The sequence below is a fragment of the Lytechinus pictus genome, chromosome 3 (genome assembly GCF_037042905.1).
Source record: "Lytechinus pictus isolate F3 Inbred chromosome 3, Lp3.0, whole genome shotgun sequence".
NCBI classification, from domain to species: domain Eukaryota; kingdom Metazoa; phylum Echinodermata; class Echinoidea; order Temnopleuroida; family Toxopneustidae; genus Lytechinus; species Lytechinus pictus.
Window position 1 is genome coordinate 15,055,002 of NC_087247.1, and position 14,415 is coordinate 15,069,416.

The 14,415-nt window shown below is 37.0% G+C and overlaps 1 long non-coding RNA gene across 2 annotated transcripts; it reads left to right on the forward strand.

Moving 5' to 3' along the window:
- Positions 1-1,894: 1,894 nt before the first annotated feature.
- LOC135153536 (uncharacterized) lies at positions 1,895-13,243 on the forward strand. Of its 2 annotated transcripts, XR_010292937.1 has the most exons (4): positions 1,895-2,128; positions 5,660-5,774; positions 7,828-8,232; positions 10,757-11,324. It is a non-coding gene; the product is annotated as an uncharacterized LOC135153536 (long non-coding RNA). The 2 variants fall into 2 exon arrangements; XR_010292938.1 differs by lacking the exon at positions 5,660-5,774 and having other exon boundaries at positions 1,940-2,128; positions 10,757-13,243.
- The last annotated feature ends 1,172 nt before the right edge of the window (positions 13,244-14,415 follow it).

Consider the following 14,415-nt stretch of genomic DNA (forward strand, 5'->3'; position numbering starts at 1 on the left):
TGTTCTAGTTCATAAAACTTGGACATAAGAGTAATCAAGAATTACTGAACATCCTGTGAAAATTTCAGGTCACATGACCACAGTCAAAGGTCAATGAACTTTGGCCATAATGGGGTTTCTGTTGAATTACCATCATAACTTTGACAGTTTAAGAATCTGATTCATGATACTTGGACATAAAAGTAATGGCAAGTATCACTGAAAATCCTGTGCGAGTTTCAGGTCACATTATTAAGGTCAAATGTCATGTAAGCTCAATGAACTTTTGCAAAGTTAGGGGTATTTGTTGAATTACCATCATAACTTTGAAAGTTTATTGGTCTAGTTCATAAAACTTGGACATAAGAGTCATCAAGTATCACTGAACATATCATACGAGTTTCAGGTCACATGACCAAAGTCAAAGGCCATTTAAGGTCATTGAACTTTGCCCCTTTTTGAGGAATTATTAGATTGCTGCCATAACTTTTAAAGTTTATAGATATCGTGCATAAAATGTGGATATAGGGGTAATCAAGTATCACAAGTTTTAGGTCACATGATCAAGGTCAAATGTCGATGAACGTAGTATTTTATCATTATATGAATGGTGTTTTTGTGAATAATTATTTTATAGTAGTTTTCAAAGTCAGCACTATTGCTATATTGACTCGCGTGATGCAGATGAGACTGCCAGAGGCGTTCCACTTGTTGTACCTGTTGGTAGTGTAGCTGATGTGTTATACAATTTTTGTTTTGGGTTTACAAGTTGACAGTTGCATGGATCTACTAAAACTGTGTCTCTTCTTTAATTTACAATTATAATGGCAAATTATAGCTCAGTTCAGTTTAGAAGCTGGAGGTTATTTTTGTTATAACAGCTTAAAAAGAAATTAGCAAAGATTAAACAAATTATGAAGAAAATTGAAATCCGACAGATATGAACAAGCATTGCTTGCACTGATCAGAATAGAAATCAATAAAACTGCATGCCTGCATGAGATTGGGGGAGGGGTAGCCTAGGGGATGATCCCTTATTTATTTTGCCTTTCTTGAGGGGAGGGGGAGGTTGGAGAAGAAAAATGTTTTAAAAGTCAATATAAAGCTGATGAATATATGTAAATGGGTGTATAGTCAGATTAATCAATGTGTACAGTCAATGCAATATTAAATTACTATAGGAATACATGTAACTGCTATGACCCCCCCCCCCAGTAAGTAAAACATATATTTCTTATCTTTTGATAATTTAAAATGTAAAGTCTTTTGAAGCTTTTATGATTTAAAAAAGCCTTTACATATAAGTACCAAGAAAATTATGCCTTTGAAACTCATAAACTCATATAGCACTGGTAAATGTTAATGTATAATGTCAGTTACCGACAAGTAATGTTCAAATTTTTGACAATTAAAGACCTCCCAGCCCTTCATTGTCATTTGACGGGCATTTCTATTCATTTGCTTTGTTTTTTAATTCGTCCCGAATTCGTCACGCGTCCCGGTTCGAAAACTCGCTCTCATGCAATACAGTATGCCGAAAGTTTCTTGGAGAGAGCAAGAGTCTGTAAAACATTTAACCCTTTTCACAATATTAATTATAAATGGGCGAGGGTTTCATATGACATTTTAAAATTGTCACATAAGGGATGTTGACCTGAGCCCGTCTAGCTTGTGAATTACGATATTTCCTCCTTTATTTTCAATGATTTCAGTGATTTTATATTGTCCTGAATTAATTGATTAAACTTAACAAACGTGTAGCAAATGTTGAAAGTGCATATCGACGAAAGTAATTCATTAACAAAACGCCGATGTCTGTCAATGATAATAGATCCATAGCAATGCACTGGGGCGAATAACGAGCGCACAATAGGTGGGAAAATTTGAATAGCTGAAGGGCAGGCGGTAGTGATACAGGCTTACTTGTAAAGGAATGCAAGCCGTGAATACGGGGTACACCACAGCATCATCATCACGTGCACCAACAACAACAACGCTTAGAAAGGCTTCAACGATAGCTGAATTTAAACTGCTGGAAGGTTTTTCCCCACAAGATATCCACAGATATTCTCTCCTTATATTACAGCGTATGAGAGGAAAGGAGGGAAATGCAGGAAGGGATTTCATACATTATTCTGGCGATAACCAGGTAAGTGCATGGGATAGTTATCTCAATACGTCATGTAAGACGATTAAAGATGATTTTGAAAATTAAAGTAAGATGTCATCTAAGTTCAAAATATGTCACCAAAACTAAGAATACAGAAACCGAAGAATACAAAAGAAATAGAAAAACAGTTAGAATTCGTTTGGTGATTGCTTTCAGCTACGTATGTGCTACCGATTTATGTATTGTACCATAAATTTGTAAATATTTATTTATGTATGTATGTATGTATGTATGTATGTATGTATTATTCATTTGCCATTCGTGGGATGGAACGCCCTATCAGCAAATGCTGTTTTTCGTATAGGGGTCCATGCACACAAAATAAAAAGTACAATATACAATCAAACATGGTAATAATGCCAAAAGCAGAAAATCATATGACATAAATCATAAAAACATACAATATTAGTGAAAGAAACTTAATACTTGATACTTGATGTAGTAACCCCTATGGCAGCTCATACAGAAGCTATACTGGGATGATGAATAAAGTGAACCACTGGAAGGAGTGTCATGAAGTGCAGAAATAGTGATGAATAGACATAGCAAAATACATTATGATAATAAAAGTAAAATATAATTAAAAGAAATAGGGGGACTAAAAAACTTAAAAAATATAAACAATAAGAAAAATAATAGTAAAAAATAACTTACATAATCTAAAAGGTCAAGTCTACCTCAGAAAATTTTGAATTGAATCAAAAGAGATAATCAGACAAACATAATGCTGAAAATTTAATCAAATTCGGATGTAAAATAAGAAAGTTGTGACATTTTAAAGTTTCGCCTATTTTCACAAAATAGTTATATGCACAATTTAGTCACATGTAAATGAGAGAATCAATGATGTCCCTCACTATTTCTTTTGTTTTTTTATTGTTTGAATTATAAAATATTTCAAATTTTACAGATTTGACAATAAGGACAAACTTGACTGAACCACATAATGTTTAACAATGGTAATTCCACACGTTCAGGGAGAAATAAAATTTTGTTTTACAGGACAATGAGGAGAAAATTAGACTATTTCATATTCCATATAAGAAAATGCAAAAGAAAAAAGTGGGTGAGTGATGTCATCAGTTCCCTCATTTGCATACTGACCGGGATGTGCATATAACTAAAAGTGATCATGCTCTACCGTATTCTTCATGGACTGATTGCCATCTCACCTGAACCACCTTACCTCTACCCAGCACTACGATCATCTGGACGACGACATACTCAATATCGACAACAACTATGTAGGACCTCTGGGTTTCAGAACTCCTTCTTTCCTAGTGTTGTACGCCTTTGGAACCAGCTCCCTGCCAGTCTAACATCTGCTTCTTCTCTGGAACAGTTTAAGAGGCAGCTGGACGGGATAACGCTGCGCCAGGCTTAGATGAAAAAGGAGTTAGTTTTTACTTGCACAAGGAACACTTTTACCTTATTATGTACATACACCTTTAACCTCATAAGCATATTACTGAGGTTTGGCAATGCAGCATGGCACACTAGTTTTTAAGCACTGCACAAAGTACGAAAATACTCTACCCAGAGGTCTGTACTACACCCGGAAGAAGAAGAAGAAGAACTATTTTTGTAAAATTAAGCGAAGCTTTAAAATGTCATAACTTCCTTATTTCACATCCGATTTTGATGAAATTTTCAATGTTATGCTTGTTGGATTTTTCTCCTTTTCTTCAAATCAACTTTTTGTTGGACTTATTTTCAGCTCGCGCTTCGCGCTCGCGTCAATTGTTTAGATAGATATCTATCATATTCTTGATTACAATAAATGTATTAGAATTTTAAGTTTTTGGTCGGATTATAAAAGAGGTTTATCTCGCACTTCGCTCTCGCAAAAATGTTTATTTAAATAGCTATTGTGTTCATGATTACCAAAAGTGCTCAGAATGTCCCAATTTTAGGTCATATTACCAAAAATATTCATCGCATTCATTGTTTAGATAGGTACCCATCCTGTTCATGGTCACAAAAGTGCTTAGAATGTCCTGTTTTGGGTTGGAATAACAAAAAAGTGACTAGTTATATTCCTATCCTACTCATGATGACCAAAAGTGCTTGGACTGTCAAAATTTCCGCAAAATTTTAGGTCGGAAAATCAATATTTTTGGGCTTCGCGCTTGCATCAATTATTGTTTAAATAAATACACATCTCATTCATGGTAACAAAAAGTGATTTAGAATATCAAATTTTTGGCCAGATCTATATGAAAAAATTTCAGCTTGCGCTACGCGCTCGCATAAAATGTTTAGTTTAGATTATGTCAATTATTTCATGATTATCAAAAGTACTCAGATTGTCTAAATTTTAGGTCGGAATATCAAAAATGTTATCAATATTGTTGTTTAGATAGATACCCATCCTGCTTGATGACCCAAAGTGCTTAGAATGTCAACATTTTAGGTCAGATTATCAAAACTTTTCAGCTTTGTTTAGATACTATCCAGTTCATCATTCATGTTTATGGGGGGCACCATTTTTCGAAAAGTACACATTCATGGTACCAAAATCAGGCAGGGCCCTCGGGGTGCAAAATCCTGTAAATGCACCTGCTGCGTTAGGTATCTCATCATGTTTGTAAGAGAAACTAAGATGTACTTAAAACTACAGACGTTAGTGTAGACTACCCCGTAAACAAAAATATAAACAACAGCTTTAGCAGCCGGGTGAAATTCGGGTGAAAATATTTCCCCCTAAGATTTGCTTCCTCCGCCAATGTATAAATGTATAGTTTCATGTGATTTGATTTTCGATAAATTACATCAACGTTCAAGCGCTTAGAGACATTCTTTGTGATAAGCGCTATATACATGATGTTAATTATTATTGTTATTATATTTCCAATGTCTTCAATGTCTTTTCATTATGTTGGTATCATATCAATTATGGTACATTCTTTAATATATTTTCCCTTTACCCCATAATATGGTAGTCCGGTCCACAGGGTTTGCCACTGAATACTGCAACTGGAACTGAAATGGATTAGTATAATTTAAAACTATATCATGAAAGATGAGTTCACCCAAATATCATTGTTATATGATAGATTATATTCTTAAAGTCAGAGAGGACTCCGCGGGCCCCATGTCAAAAAAAAAACCCGGGTGAAACAGCAAACTCAGTAAGAAGAGGTGATGTTTGCATACTTAGGAAGGGCCATCCTTTGAATTTCTAAATTTTCCAGAACTTTTGCATTTTTGCGGATACCATCAAGTGATTAATATACAATTGTAAAATATCTATAATCTTGACAGAACGTCGACTTGGTGCATATTACTTTTAAAATTTCTAATTTGGGGATTAACCTTGATAGGTCAACGTGTCCTTTGTCATTCCCCAAATTTTGATATTTGTGTGATGTTGTAACTGATTTTAAATGTTCTTTTTGCTGTATTGATTATATGGGATAGTTGAACCTTTTTTTTTCTTACGTGTGATAAGGAATCCATCGCTGGTAATATGAGAAAAAAAATTATTGTCATGTCAATCCTTTTTTTAAGATATACCTGGTTTTACTGGACAAATAGGCCTAGGATAAATATGATCCAGCAGAAAATGAGGTACAGGAAATCCACCAGGGACCCAAGCGGCCACCAGGAAACATCGATGCATCAGGTTAAACTCATTCGTATCTCCTTCATCAAATACTGAATTAGGCGGGGGTTTTATGAGAAGCCGATCCTTTAAAGACTGTTTGTATCTTACCCTTGCGTTAATCGACTTAGAATAATTTTCATAGGGTGTATTCACAAAAAGGAAACACAACTTGTATGTTTGTGATAAATTTATCCAATTAATAATAGTAAAAAAAACCCGTAAACCTGGTAAAGGTATAGCTAATTAATATTAAAATGAAATCACAATTAGGTGTCACTGTATATGACAATGTTTAATCAATATGTTCGAATAAGCAGAATGTTCTTATACATATGAACAAAAACAGACATAAAGGATTGGTAAGATCTCTTATGTCCTTATTCATTGTCTTTACTGTGTTGTGCATAATAGTGAGCCAAAAAATGCACTTTCAAAAAATGCACTTTCACTAAAAAAAGTGTAAAAATTCACTCTTGAAAGAGTGAAATTTCATTCCATCAGAACTAGTTCCTCATCTCACTCTGTGGGGAGTGTGAGTAGGGACCAGGGTCCCGTAACACAAAGGTTAGCGATCGATCGTAAGCTTGATCTTCACGATTGGTTGTACATTGTAGTCAATGGAATCAATCGTAGAAAAATGTTCTACGATCATTGCTAAGCTTTGTGTTACGGGCTCCAGATTAGCTCCCTGCCTCCTTTGCATTTAGAGAGTATATACGCTATCAGCATAAGATATGAACATGTTCATGTACCATTCTCACAAATCCGTCCTCGTTAAGATTATACCAACAACTGGTAAAAAGGAATCGTTTGAATATATTTTGTCCATGACAGGGTAATAATGGTGAGACAGGTGACATCAATAATGATAATTATGGAAGCAAAATACACTACCGAAACTCCGGTTTAATTTAACGCCAACCCGGAATCTATATAATTATAATAATAATTATACTTGCTTATATAGCGCTTAACACATACTTTGTCAGAAGTCTCTAAGTGCTATACAGTATATGCAGCATAATTACCCTGGCTTTAGCAGTGCAGCTGTTACGCGCGCTGCGTTTCAAGGAATAAATTCCTGCCAGGTACCCATTTACCTCACCTGGGTTGAGTGCAGCACATTGTGGATCAATTTCTTGCTGAAGGAAATTACGCCATGGTTGGGATTCGAACCCACGACCTTCTGTTTCAAAGTCCGGAGACTAATCCACTGGGCCACAACGCTCCATTATATAATGACTACACCAGAGAAGTATTAAAATAACACCAGTTTGGAATCAAATCGAAGCTGTTTTAATACTAATTGGTGTTGTATAAACACATATCTGGTGTTGGAAAAACCAAAGTGGTGTTAACACTTCTCTGGTGTGGACATATTCCGGGCTGGTGTTAAATCAACGCCGGAGTTTTTTCAGTGTCGCGGTTAGGACTTATACACATTCTAAGCATTGAATATAATGATTCCGTCTTTAGTACCACTACACTAATACAGGGATGTAAAATAAATCCAGATGAAGTGTAATCACGGACCAATCGAGTTTTGAATTTATTTTGAATTCTACAGATTCATTTTTAAATCTCAAAGCTTTTGAATTTAAATCCTTCGAGATTTTAAAACTATTTTCAAAGGATTAAAAGTCCACATTGCAATTGGCCCCTAATTACATTCCATCTGGATTTATTTTAAATCTGTGCAATTATTGATTATTAAAATTAAATTTTGTTTATATTCAAAACGTTTTAAAACTGGTAAGAAATCTAAACCACTACTTTGAAGGTCATTCAGTGTTGTATACGGCCTATATTTCTGAACAGCCAGATTTACTGAACGTGATTGGCTGCCCCGACTTGTTACCATGGCAGTTACCATAATAAAATGGTTATAATTTCTGTTTTAAAAAGGGCCGTTTTAATCGGCTTGAGAAATAAAGATGAATTGAATTAAATTGATATATAGTCTGATACATGCAGTTGTAATTCATTATGTGATGAGTTGTAGCTCTCTGTTGCTGGCATGTCTGTAGAAGACAGTTCCACCCATTTTATTTTCTGTTTTTTTCCCCAACAGCACAAGATTTAATCTTATGTCGACCAAGTCTTCCACCCCACATCAGGGCTCAAATTGCCTAATGCATGCCGAATCACAATTTTAATAGGGCTACGCTAGAGTATAGTACAGTATATACATCGCCACCCATGTGGCCTGGTCAACACGGATTGGGGCAGGTTTTCATCAGGAGATGATGGCGGGTCAGGTGGATAGGAGAATGTTGCTTCGAAGGCGTCCTCGTGAGGCTATCCTACGGTGAGATAGGTCTGACGTCCATCGCGGTTCACCGGCCAAGTCTGTTTCCAACTTGAGAGAGCCTACAACACGCAGGATCACCACAGGAACGTAGAAGGTGTGGCAGTGTACTTCGGTCGACGATGCAGATACGATGGCCTTTACGACTGGAAAGTTCCCCCGATGCAGGTAATGGGTGATCAAGGATCTCTAGTTGGTCAACTTGACCTGATGGGAATGTTCACCGAGACATACAACGGGATTCAATGACAGAAAACAGGAAATAGAGCGGGACTTGTCGGATAAAACGTCTGACAAGTCCGTTCATGAAAGACTCCCAAGTGCCACGTCTTACAAAGAGTTACGATTGATCCGATTTATCCATGGAAATCTATCAATGTCATCAATTTTCTTCAGGAAATTTGCACTCTGTCCTTTGAAAACAAAGCATGCGGTGAGATGAGGTCTGATGCCACTCTGCTGATCATTCAATTCGATTTGCCGTTTGAATGCGAGGACCCAGTTTTACTATGAGAAGGATCGAGGAGGATGTGGATAACGGACTCCGGTCGATGGCCATGCCGATCCCCATGGTTGGAAGGTTCACCCGATGCAGTCTCGTCATGGTGAGGGGTGATCAAAGATCCAGTTGGTCTTCTGTATTTTCTTTCAGGAAACCGTTCCGTCAATATTTTTTTTATCCTGCAAGTTTTCGGATCCGATAACTTTCCTTGATTTTGATTGGCCAAGTTGATGTGGTAGATGTCGGATATAGAGCGGGACTTGTCGGATAAAACGTCTGACAAGTCCGTTCATGAAAGACTCCCAAGTGCCACGTCTTACAAAGAGTTACGATTGATCCGATTTATCCATGGAAATCTATCAATGTCATCAATTTTCTTCAGGAAATTTGCACTCTGTCCTTTGAAAACAAAGAATGGCACACTGAATTTTTAAGAAAACTGTGAATGTAGGACTGCACACCATTTCTAGAAAAGTGAAGAAAAATGTATTTTAGATAATGGCGTTTCTGGCTTTCCATAGTTATGGTTGACTGAATCTATCGTAACTCTTTGTAAGACGGGGCCCAGATCAACCAAACTGACTCAACCTTACTGTTCTCTGTGATCTGTTTTATGGCATTATTCAGACATACTTCTGGATGTTAGTTATTACTATTGAGTATATGAGTATGAGATTGATCCACGTCCATATCTCGGCTGACATTAAATATGGAAAATTGCTGCTTAAACTTAAGCACATCTTGTGTGTAGGGCCTAATTTATATCTTGAAAATCCACATGAAAGTGCCCGGAGCGAATGAAAAAAATTGCCAAATTGCTCACAAAAGTTGTTTTTATTTTTCTTGATTTACTCGAAATTAACTATCGTGTCATTTGGGTCATTATTATATTCGTATAGCCAATAACTGATTTTTCTCCTTCTGATTGTATGTACTTATTTATAGACGAACACACCAGTCAATTGTAGCTGCAGTGTTAAAGTTTGGGTGTTAGTTCAACACCTTTGATTGCTACTTTTACACCCTCTGGTGTTATTTCAAGCTCTCGGGTGTATTTTGTACACCCCAGGGTGTAGTCCTGGGGGGAGCCTATTCAACACTCCATTTTTACACCGAGTTTGACCAGTTGAATTTTTATGAATTCAAAAATTTACAATACTTATTTGGATGTTTTACAATAGAAATAACAATATACAGGTATGAGTTGTATACTTATATTCAGTACTGTGAATCAATCAATTTTGATTTGACTTTAGGCATTGCCGACTAGCGCCAGTGGGAAAGGATTGCTCGTTCTCCTGTTTGTCTCCCATCGAGGGACCAAAAATGTCACAAATTGCTGCCTATGACTTTGTCTCGTTTATTGATTCGAGACGCGCCAGATAGATTATTAAAAAAAATCAAAGGATATTAACTTTGTAATTATTACCATGATAACCTTGATTGTAATTGGCTGCCGAGCGCTAGTGGTAATCGCCAAAAAGAAAAATTACCATTGTCATGATAGTTGCAGCTCTTTACGAATCGTGCTCTAGGCCCGGGGGGGGGGGGCCACTTACATTGACGAGTGGATACCATGCGCGACCAAAAAAACACGTAAAAAGGATGTCCTTTTCACGATAGGGCACGTTACGTACGTAACGTGATAAGGGTGTCAAAAACACAAAAATAATGAAAAAAGGTTGTCTATTTTGCTAGGAAAATTATGTGTTTAGGGTCGAATTTGCGGGAATGATAAAACAAAATTAAAACGTTTTACAAAGGATGTCCATTTTGCTTCAACACTTCGTGTTTAGAGTCCAATTTGCGCGAGGTGTAGAAGATGGGGTCGTATACTAAACCAAATAAGGTTAAGCCGACGACCGAAGGACCCGTAACAATAAAACATTCCTGTACTTGTTTAGGGGTTCATTACAGGGAATATTTGCCAAGAGTATCGTTTTTTTTCTCCAATACTTGTTAAGGGTAGGGTTTCACACGCCAATACTTGTTAAGGGGTGCATTTTCAGAATATGGAAATTACGTGTTTAGGGTGCTTTTCAAGACCCCATGGTCGCGCATGGTATCCACTCATGAATGGAAGTGGCCCCCCACCCCGGGGCTCTAGGTCCGTTATTTTGTTGGATGAATAAACGAGATACGGGAGACTGTTTCATTTTTCTTCCCCCCTTTTCTGTCGTTTTCCATTAGAGCAAGAATTAACCTGGCGTCGACCAAGACTTCAAGATTTGCTGGTGGTCAACGATCTGTGAGCACCTCATGCATCACGGGCCAAAAACTTGGAGTGGAACAGGCTTACGTTCGAGTAGGTCAGCGAGGAAAAGAACAGGTTTTCATTAGGAGATGGTGGCGGATCAGGTGGATAGGAGAATATTGCTTGGATTGGAAGGCATCCGCATGCGGTGAGATGAGGTCTGATGCCACTCTGCTGATCATTCAATTCGATTTGCCGTTTGAATGCGAGGACCCAGTTTTACTATGAGAAGGATCGAGGAGGATGTGGATAACGGACTCCGGTCGATGGCCATGCCGATCCCCATGGTTGGAAGGTTCACCCGATGCAGTCTCGTCATGGTGAGGGGTGATCAAAGATCCAGTTGGTCTTCTGTATGTCTTCCGCTGGCCCGAGCCCAGGGACTTTACGTTATGACCAGGGACGGATCCAGGATTTTCCAAAAGGGGGGACAATTTTTTCGGAGGAAAATTTTGGCAAGCCCCCCCCCCCAAAAAAAAAAAATTAAAAATAGTTCGTATACACAAAAAAAAATTGACAAGAAAGAAAAGATGGTCTTAAATTTCAGAAGAGGGGGCAAACCTCTGTTTTAATGGCATTTTTAAAATACAAATTTTAATTTTGCTTCTCAAAGGGGGGCACGTGCCCCCTATGTCCCCCTTGATCCGCGCCTGGTTATGACCAATATGACCAACATCATCTTGAACTAGGTCGACCAAGACCTTCCTCGCATGAACGACAACGCTAATTACCCCTTCCCATGATCTGTTTTGGGTTTTCATGGCGTATACTGGGCCCCGTCTTACAAAGAGTTACGATCAATTGTAACTCTATGGAAATCCATCAATGTCGTATTTTTTTCTACAGGAAATTTGCAAAATGTCCTTTGTAAACAAAGGAGAACACACCAAATTGTCAATAAATCAATGAATTTATGGATATAAATTCATCATGTTCATATCTAGATTTTTTTTTGAACAGACATGCCTTTCATAATGTTGACTTTGCTGGCTTTCCACAGTTTCGATTGATTGGATCAATCGCAACTCTTTGTAAGACGGGACCCTGGTGAAAAACTATAGGTAACACAACCTTTGCCGACTACCTTGAGTAGGGAATGTTTGTATTTTACACATTTACTGTATGTGAATTCTCAACTGGTTTCTGTTTAATTTGCGGGGTGTTCCCATGTATGCTGTGACATAAAGTCCCTGAATTTCTCAAGGAAGAGGCTGTATAATGTCATCATGTCAAACATAATAATAATGATTGTTTAATGCTTCATTAGGATTTTAGCAGATATACCGCATGCGGTCCATGGCGATGAAAAAATGAATTGAATAACTGATTGTTGAAGAAATATGCCTTTGGAGGCTTTTAAAATGACATCGTCTTCTAAAGCTTCAACGCTTTGCTTCCTTGCACTATTCTCTCGAAATCTCATTATTTCACACTCCTATTTATTCCTTATAAAACTGCCTTTTCATAGGCCTATTCGGGGTTCAGTATAGCAGCGTTTATAAATCCGAGGGCAGCATGCAGTTTGAGTGGGCAGAATTTTTTTTTTGATGAAGATGAATATGGGGCCTGATATTTATAATACAAAAGCTAAATGCACTTGGCCAAAAATGAAGCTTGGGGTTTGAATTCCATGAATTCCACATCTTTTTTTTTTGCTCAGATGCCTCGCTCACTCATCTATTAAATGTTTTTTTTTTTTTAAAGATTATCCTTCAGAATCTCATAGTATTTTGACAAAACTTGTTGGTTAAAAGGTTCAACATTAATTCGGTTACTTACGAAAGGAATATGCTTTGAATATTTGTCATTTCTTAAACGAAACAGCATAGCCGGTGGAAGTGGGGAGGGGGGGGGGCAGGATCATTTCAAAACAGGTATAAAAGTGTGGGGAGAAACACGCATATTCTGTGGAAAGTTCTGATCACATACGTGATCGTAGAACTTCCCCCTCCTCCAAAAATGTGAAAGCTCGCATTTTTCCGTTCAAAATTTATCTGAATTAAAAATAAACGTTACGCGGCTTTTCATTTTATATGTGGCCTCAGTGGCCGCTAAAATATTAATGCGAAGGAACAAGCACCCGGTTTTTTGTAAATAGTATATAAATATTTAAAATGCAAAAGAATATTACATTGTAAAGTTTGCATGAAAGTGGCTCCAATGGTGACATGTGTCTAATAAATTCATAGCCATTTTATGCCCATAAAACTAACAAAACATACACTGAAATTGAATGGTAAAGATGATCAAAATAAAATGTTTTTCGTGTTTTCATAATTCAAAAAACAATGAATTGAAAGTAGAATCATAAAAAATGAGAAATAAAATTATGTCCCTTCTGTCGGCTATGCTGCGTACTTATGTTTCCTTTATGGGTTGTTTTACAATCAGGGAATATCAATTAAAAATGCTCTCTGTGCATCATAAAAAGTAATGTTATTGTAATCTCAAATCTACGATGGCAAGTTATATGACACTTTGATAGCAGACTGCGAAGAAGAAAAATATTGGACTACACATTCATTATCAAAAATTGACCATAATTTACTGTCTTATTTCTTTCCATTTTTTTTTTAATTTCGAGCCCGCGCATGTATTATGCAGCCTTGTGCATCGTCTCACCAATTCTAATTGATTATTGAAATTGTTTAAATTTCTAAATTCTTAAAAGCTTCAGACAGTTTTTATTTTAGGGAAAAATTACTTGATTGATAATGTCTTTGTCTATACTTGTGTAGTAATATGCAAAACTCTTATAGACGGTTCACTTTGCTCACTTCCGCTTATTTTTTTTCAGACGTTTCTCGTTCCACTGTCCAAAATTACCCCCTGCGAAAATTAAATACAAACAAGAAAAGTTTGAAAAGAAACTCAAAGCTACATTTTTGTCAAATTAGACAGCTGATCGAGTTTACCCTGATTGTATAACAGCCGATAATCATGATAAAAGCCGTCAGAACAATACTACGCTGTTGAATGCTCCATGTGAAATGTCAAACGTCGTCTGTTGATCAAATGATGGTTTATAACATAGTGGTGTGGATCCTTGTTAAATATTGGCGGCGGAAGCCAACAAATTTAGGGGGGGGGGTCCACCTGAAATTTTGGGATGAACACAGGTAAAAATTGGAAAAGCAGAAATTTTAGGGTGAGGGGAAGGACCCCCCCCCCCGCTTCCGCCTATGTTGTAAAACTGTCCTAATATCAAAGCAATGACCTGTCTGTATAGAACTGGTCATAAGAACAAGTCATCAGCAAATTTTCATGTTTGCTAAAACAAATGATTGGTCACGTTATCGATTTCATCCAATCATTTGTTTGGGATCCATATCACCATTTTATAAACATAAGTAAATGATTGTTACACCCTTCTTCTGGCTACTTGTATTTATTCTTGTATCGGTAACTCCCTCGCCCCCCCCCCCGCCCCGGTCCATCCCTCCCTGCTCTCTCTCTCTCTCTCCCTTCATATTTTTGGAATTTCCATCACTTAACTTTATAATTTATCATATTCTTCTATATTGCTCAATATTTCTTTTGAATCATATTCATTTTATCTGATATATGAATTTCAAATTCATTCTTTATCTTTTTA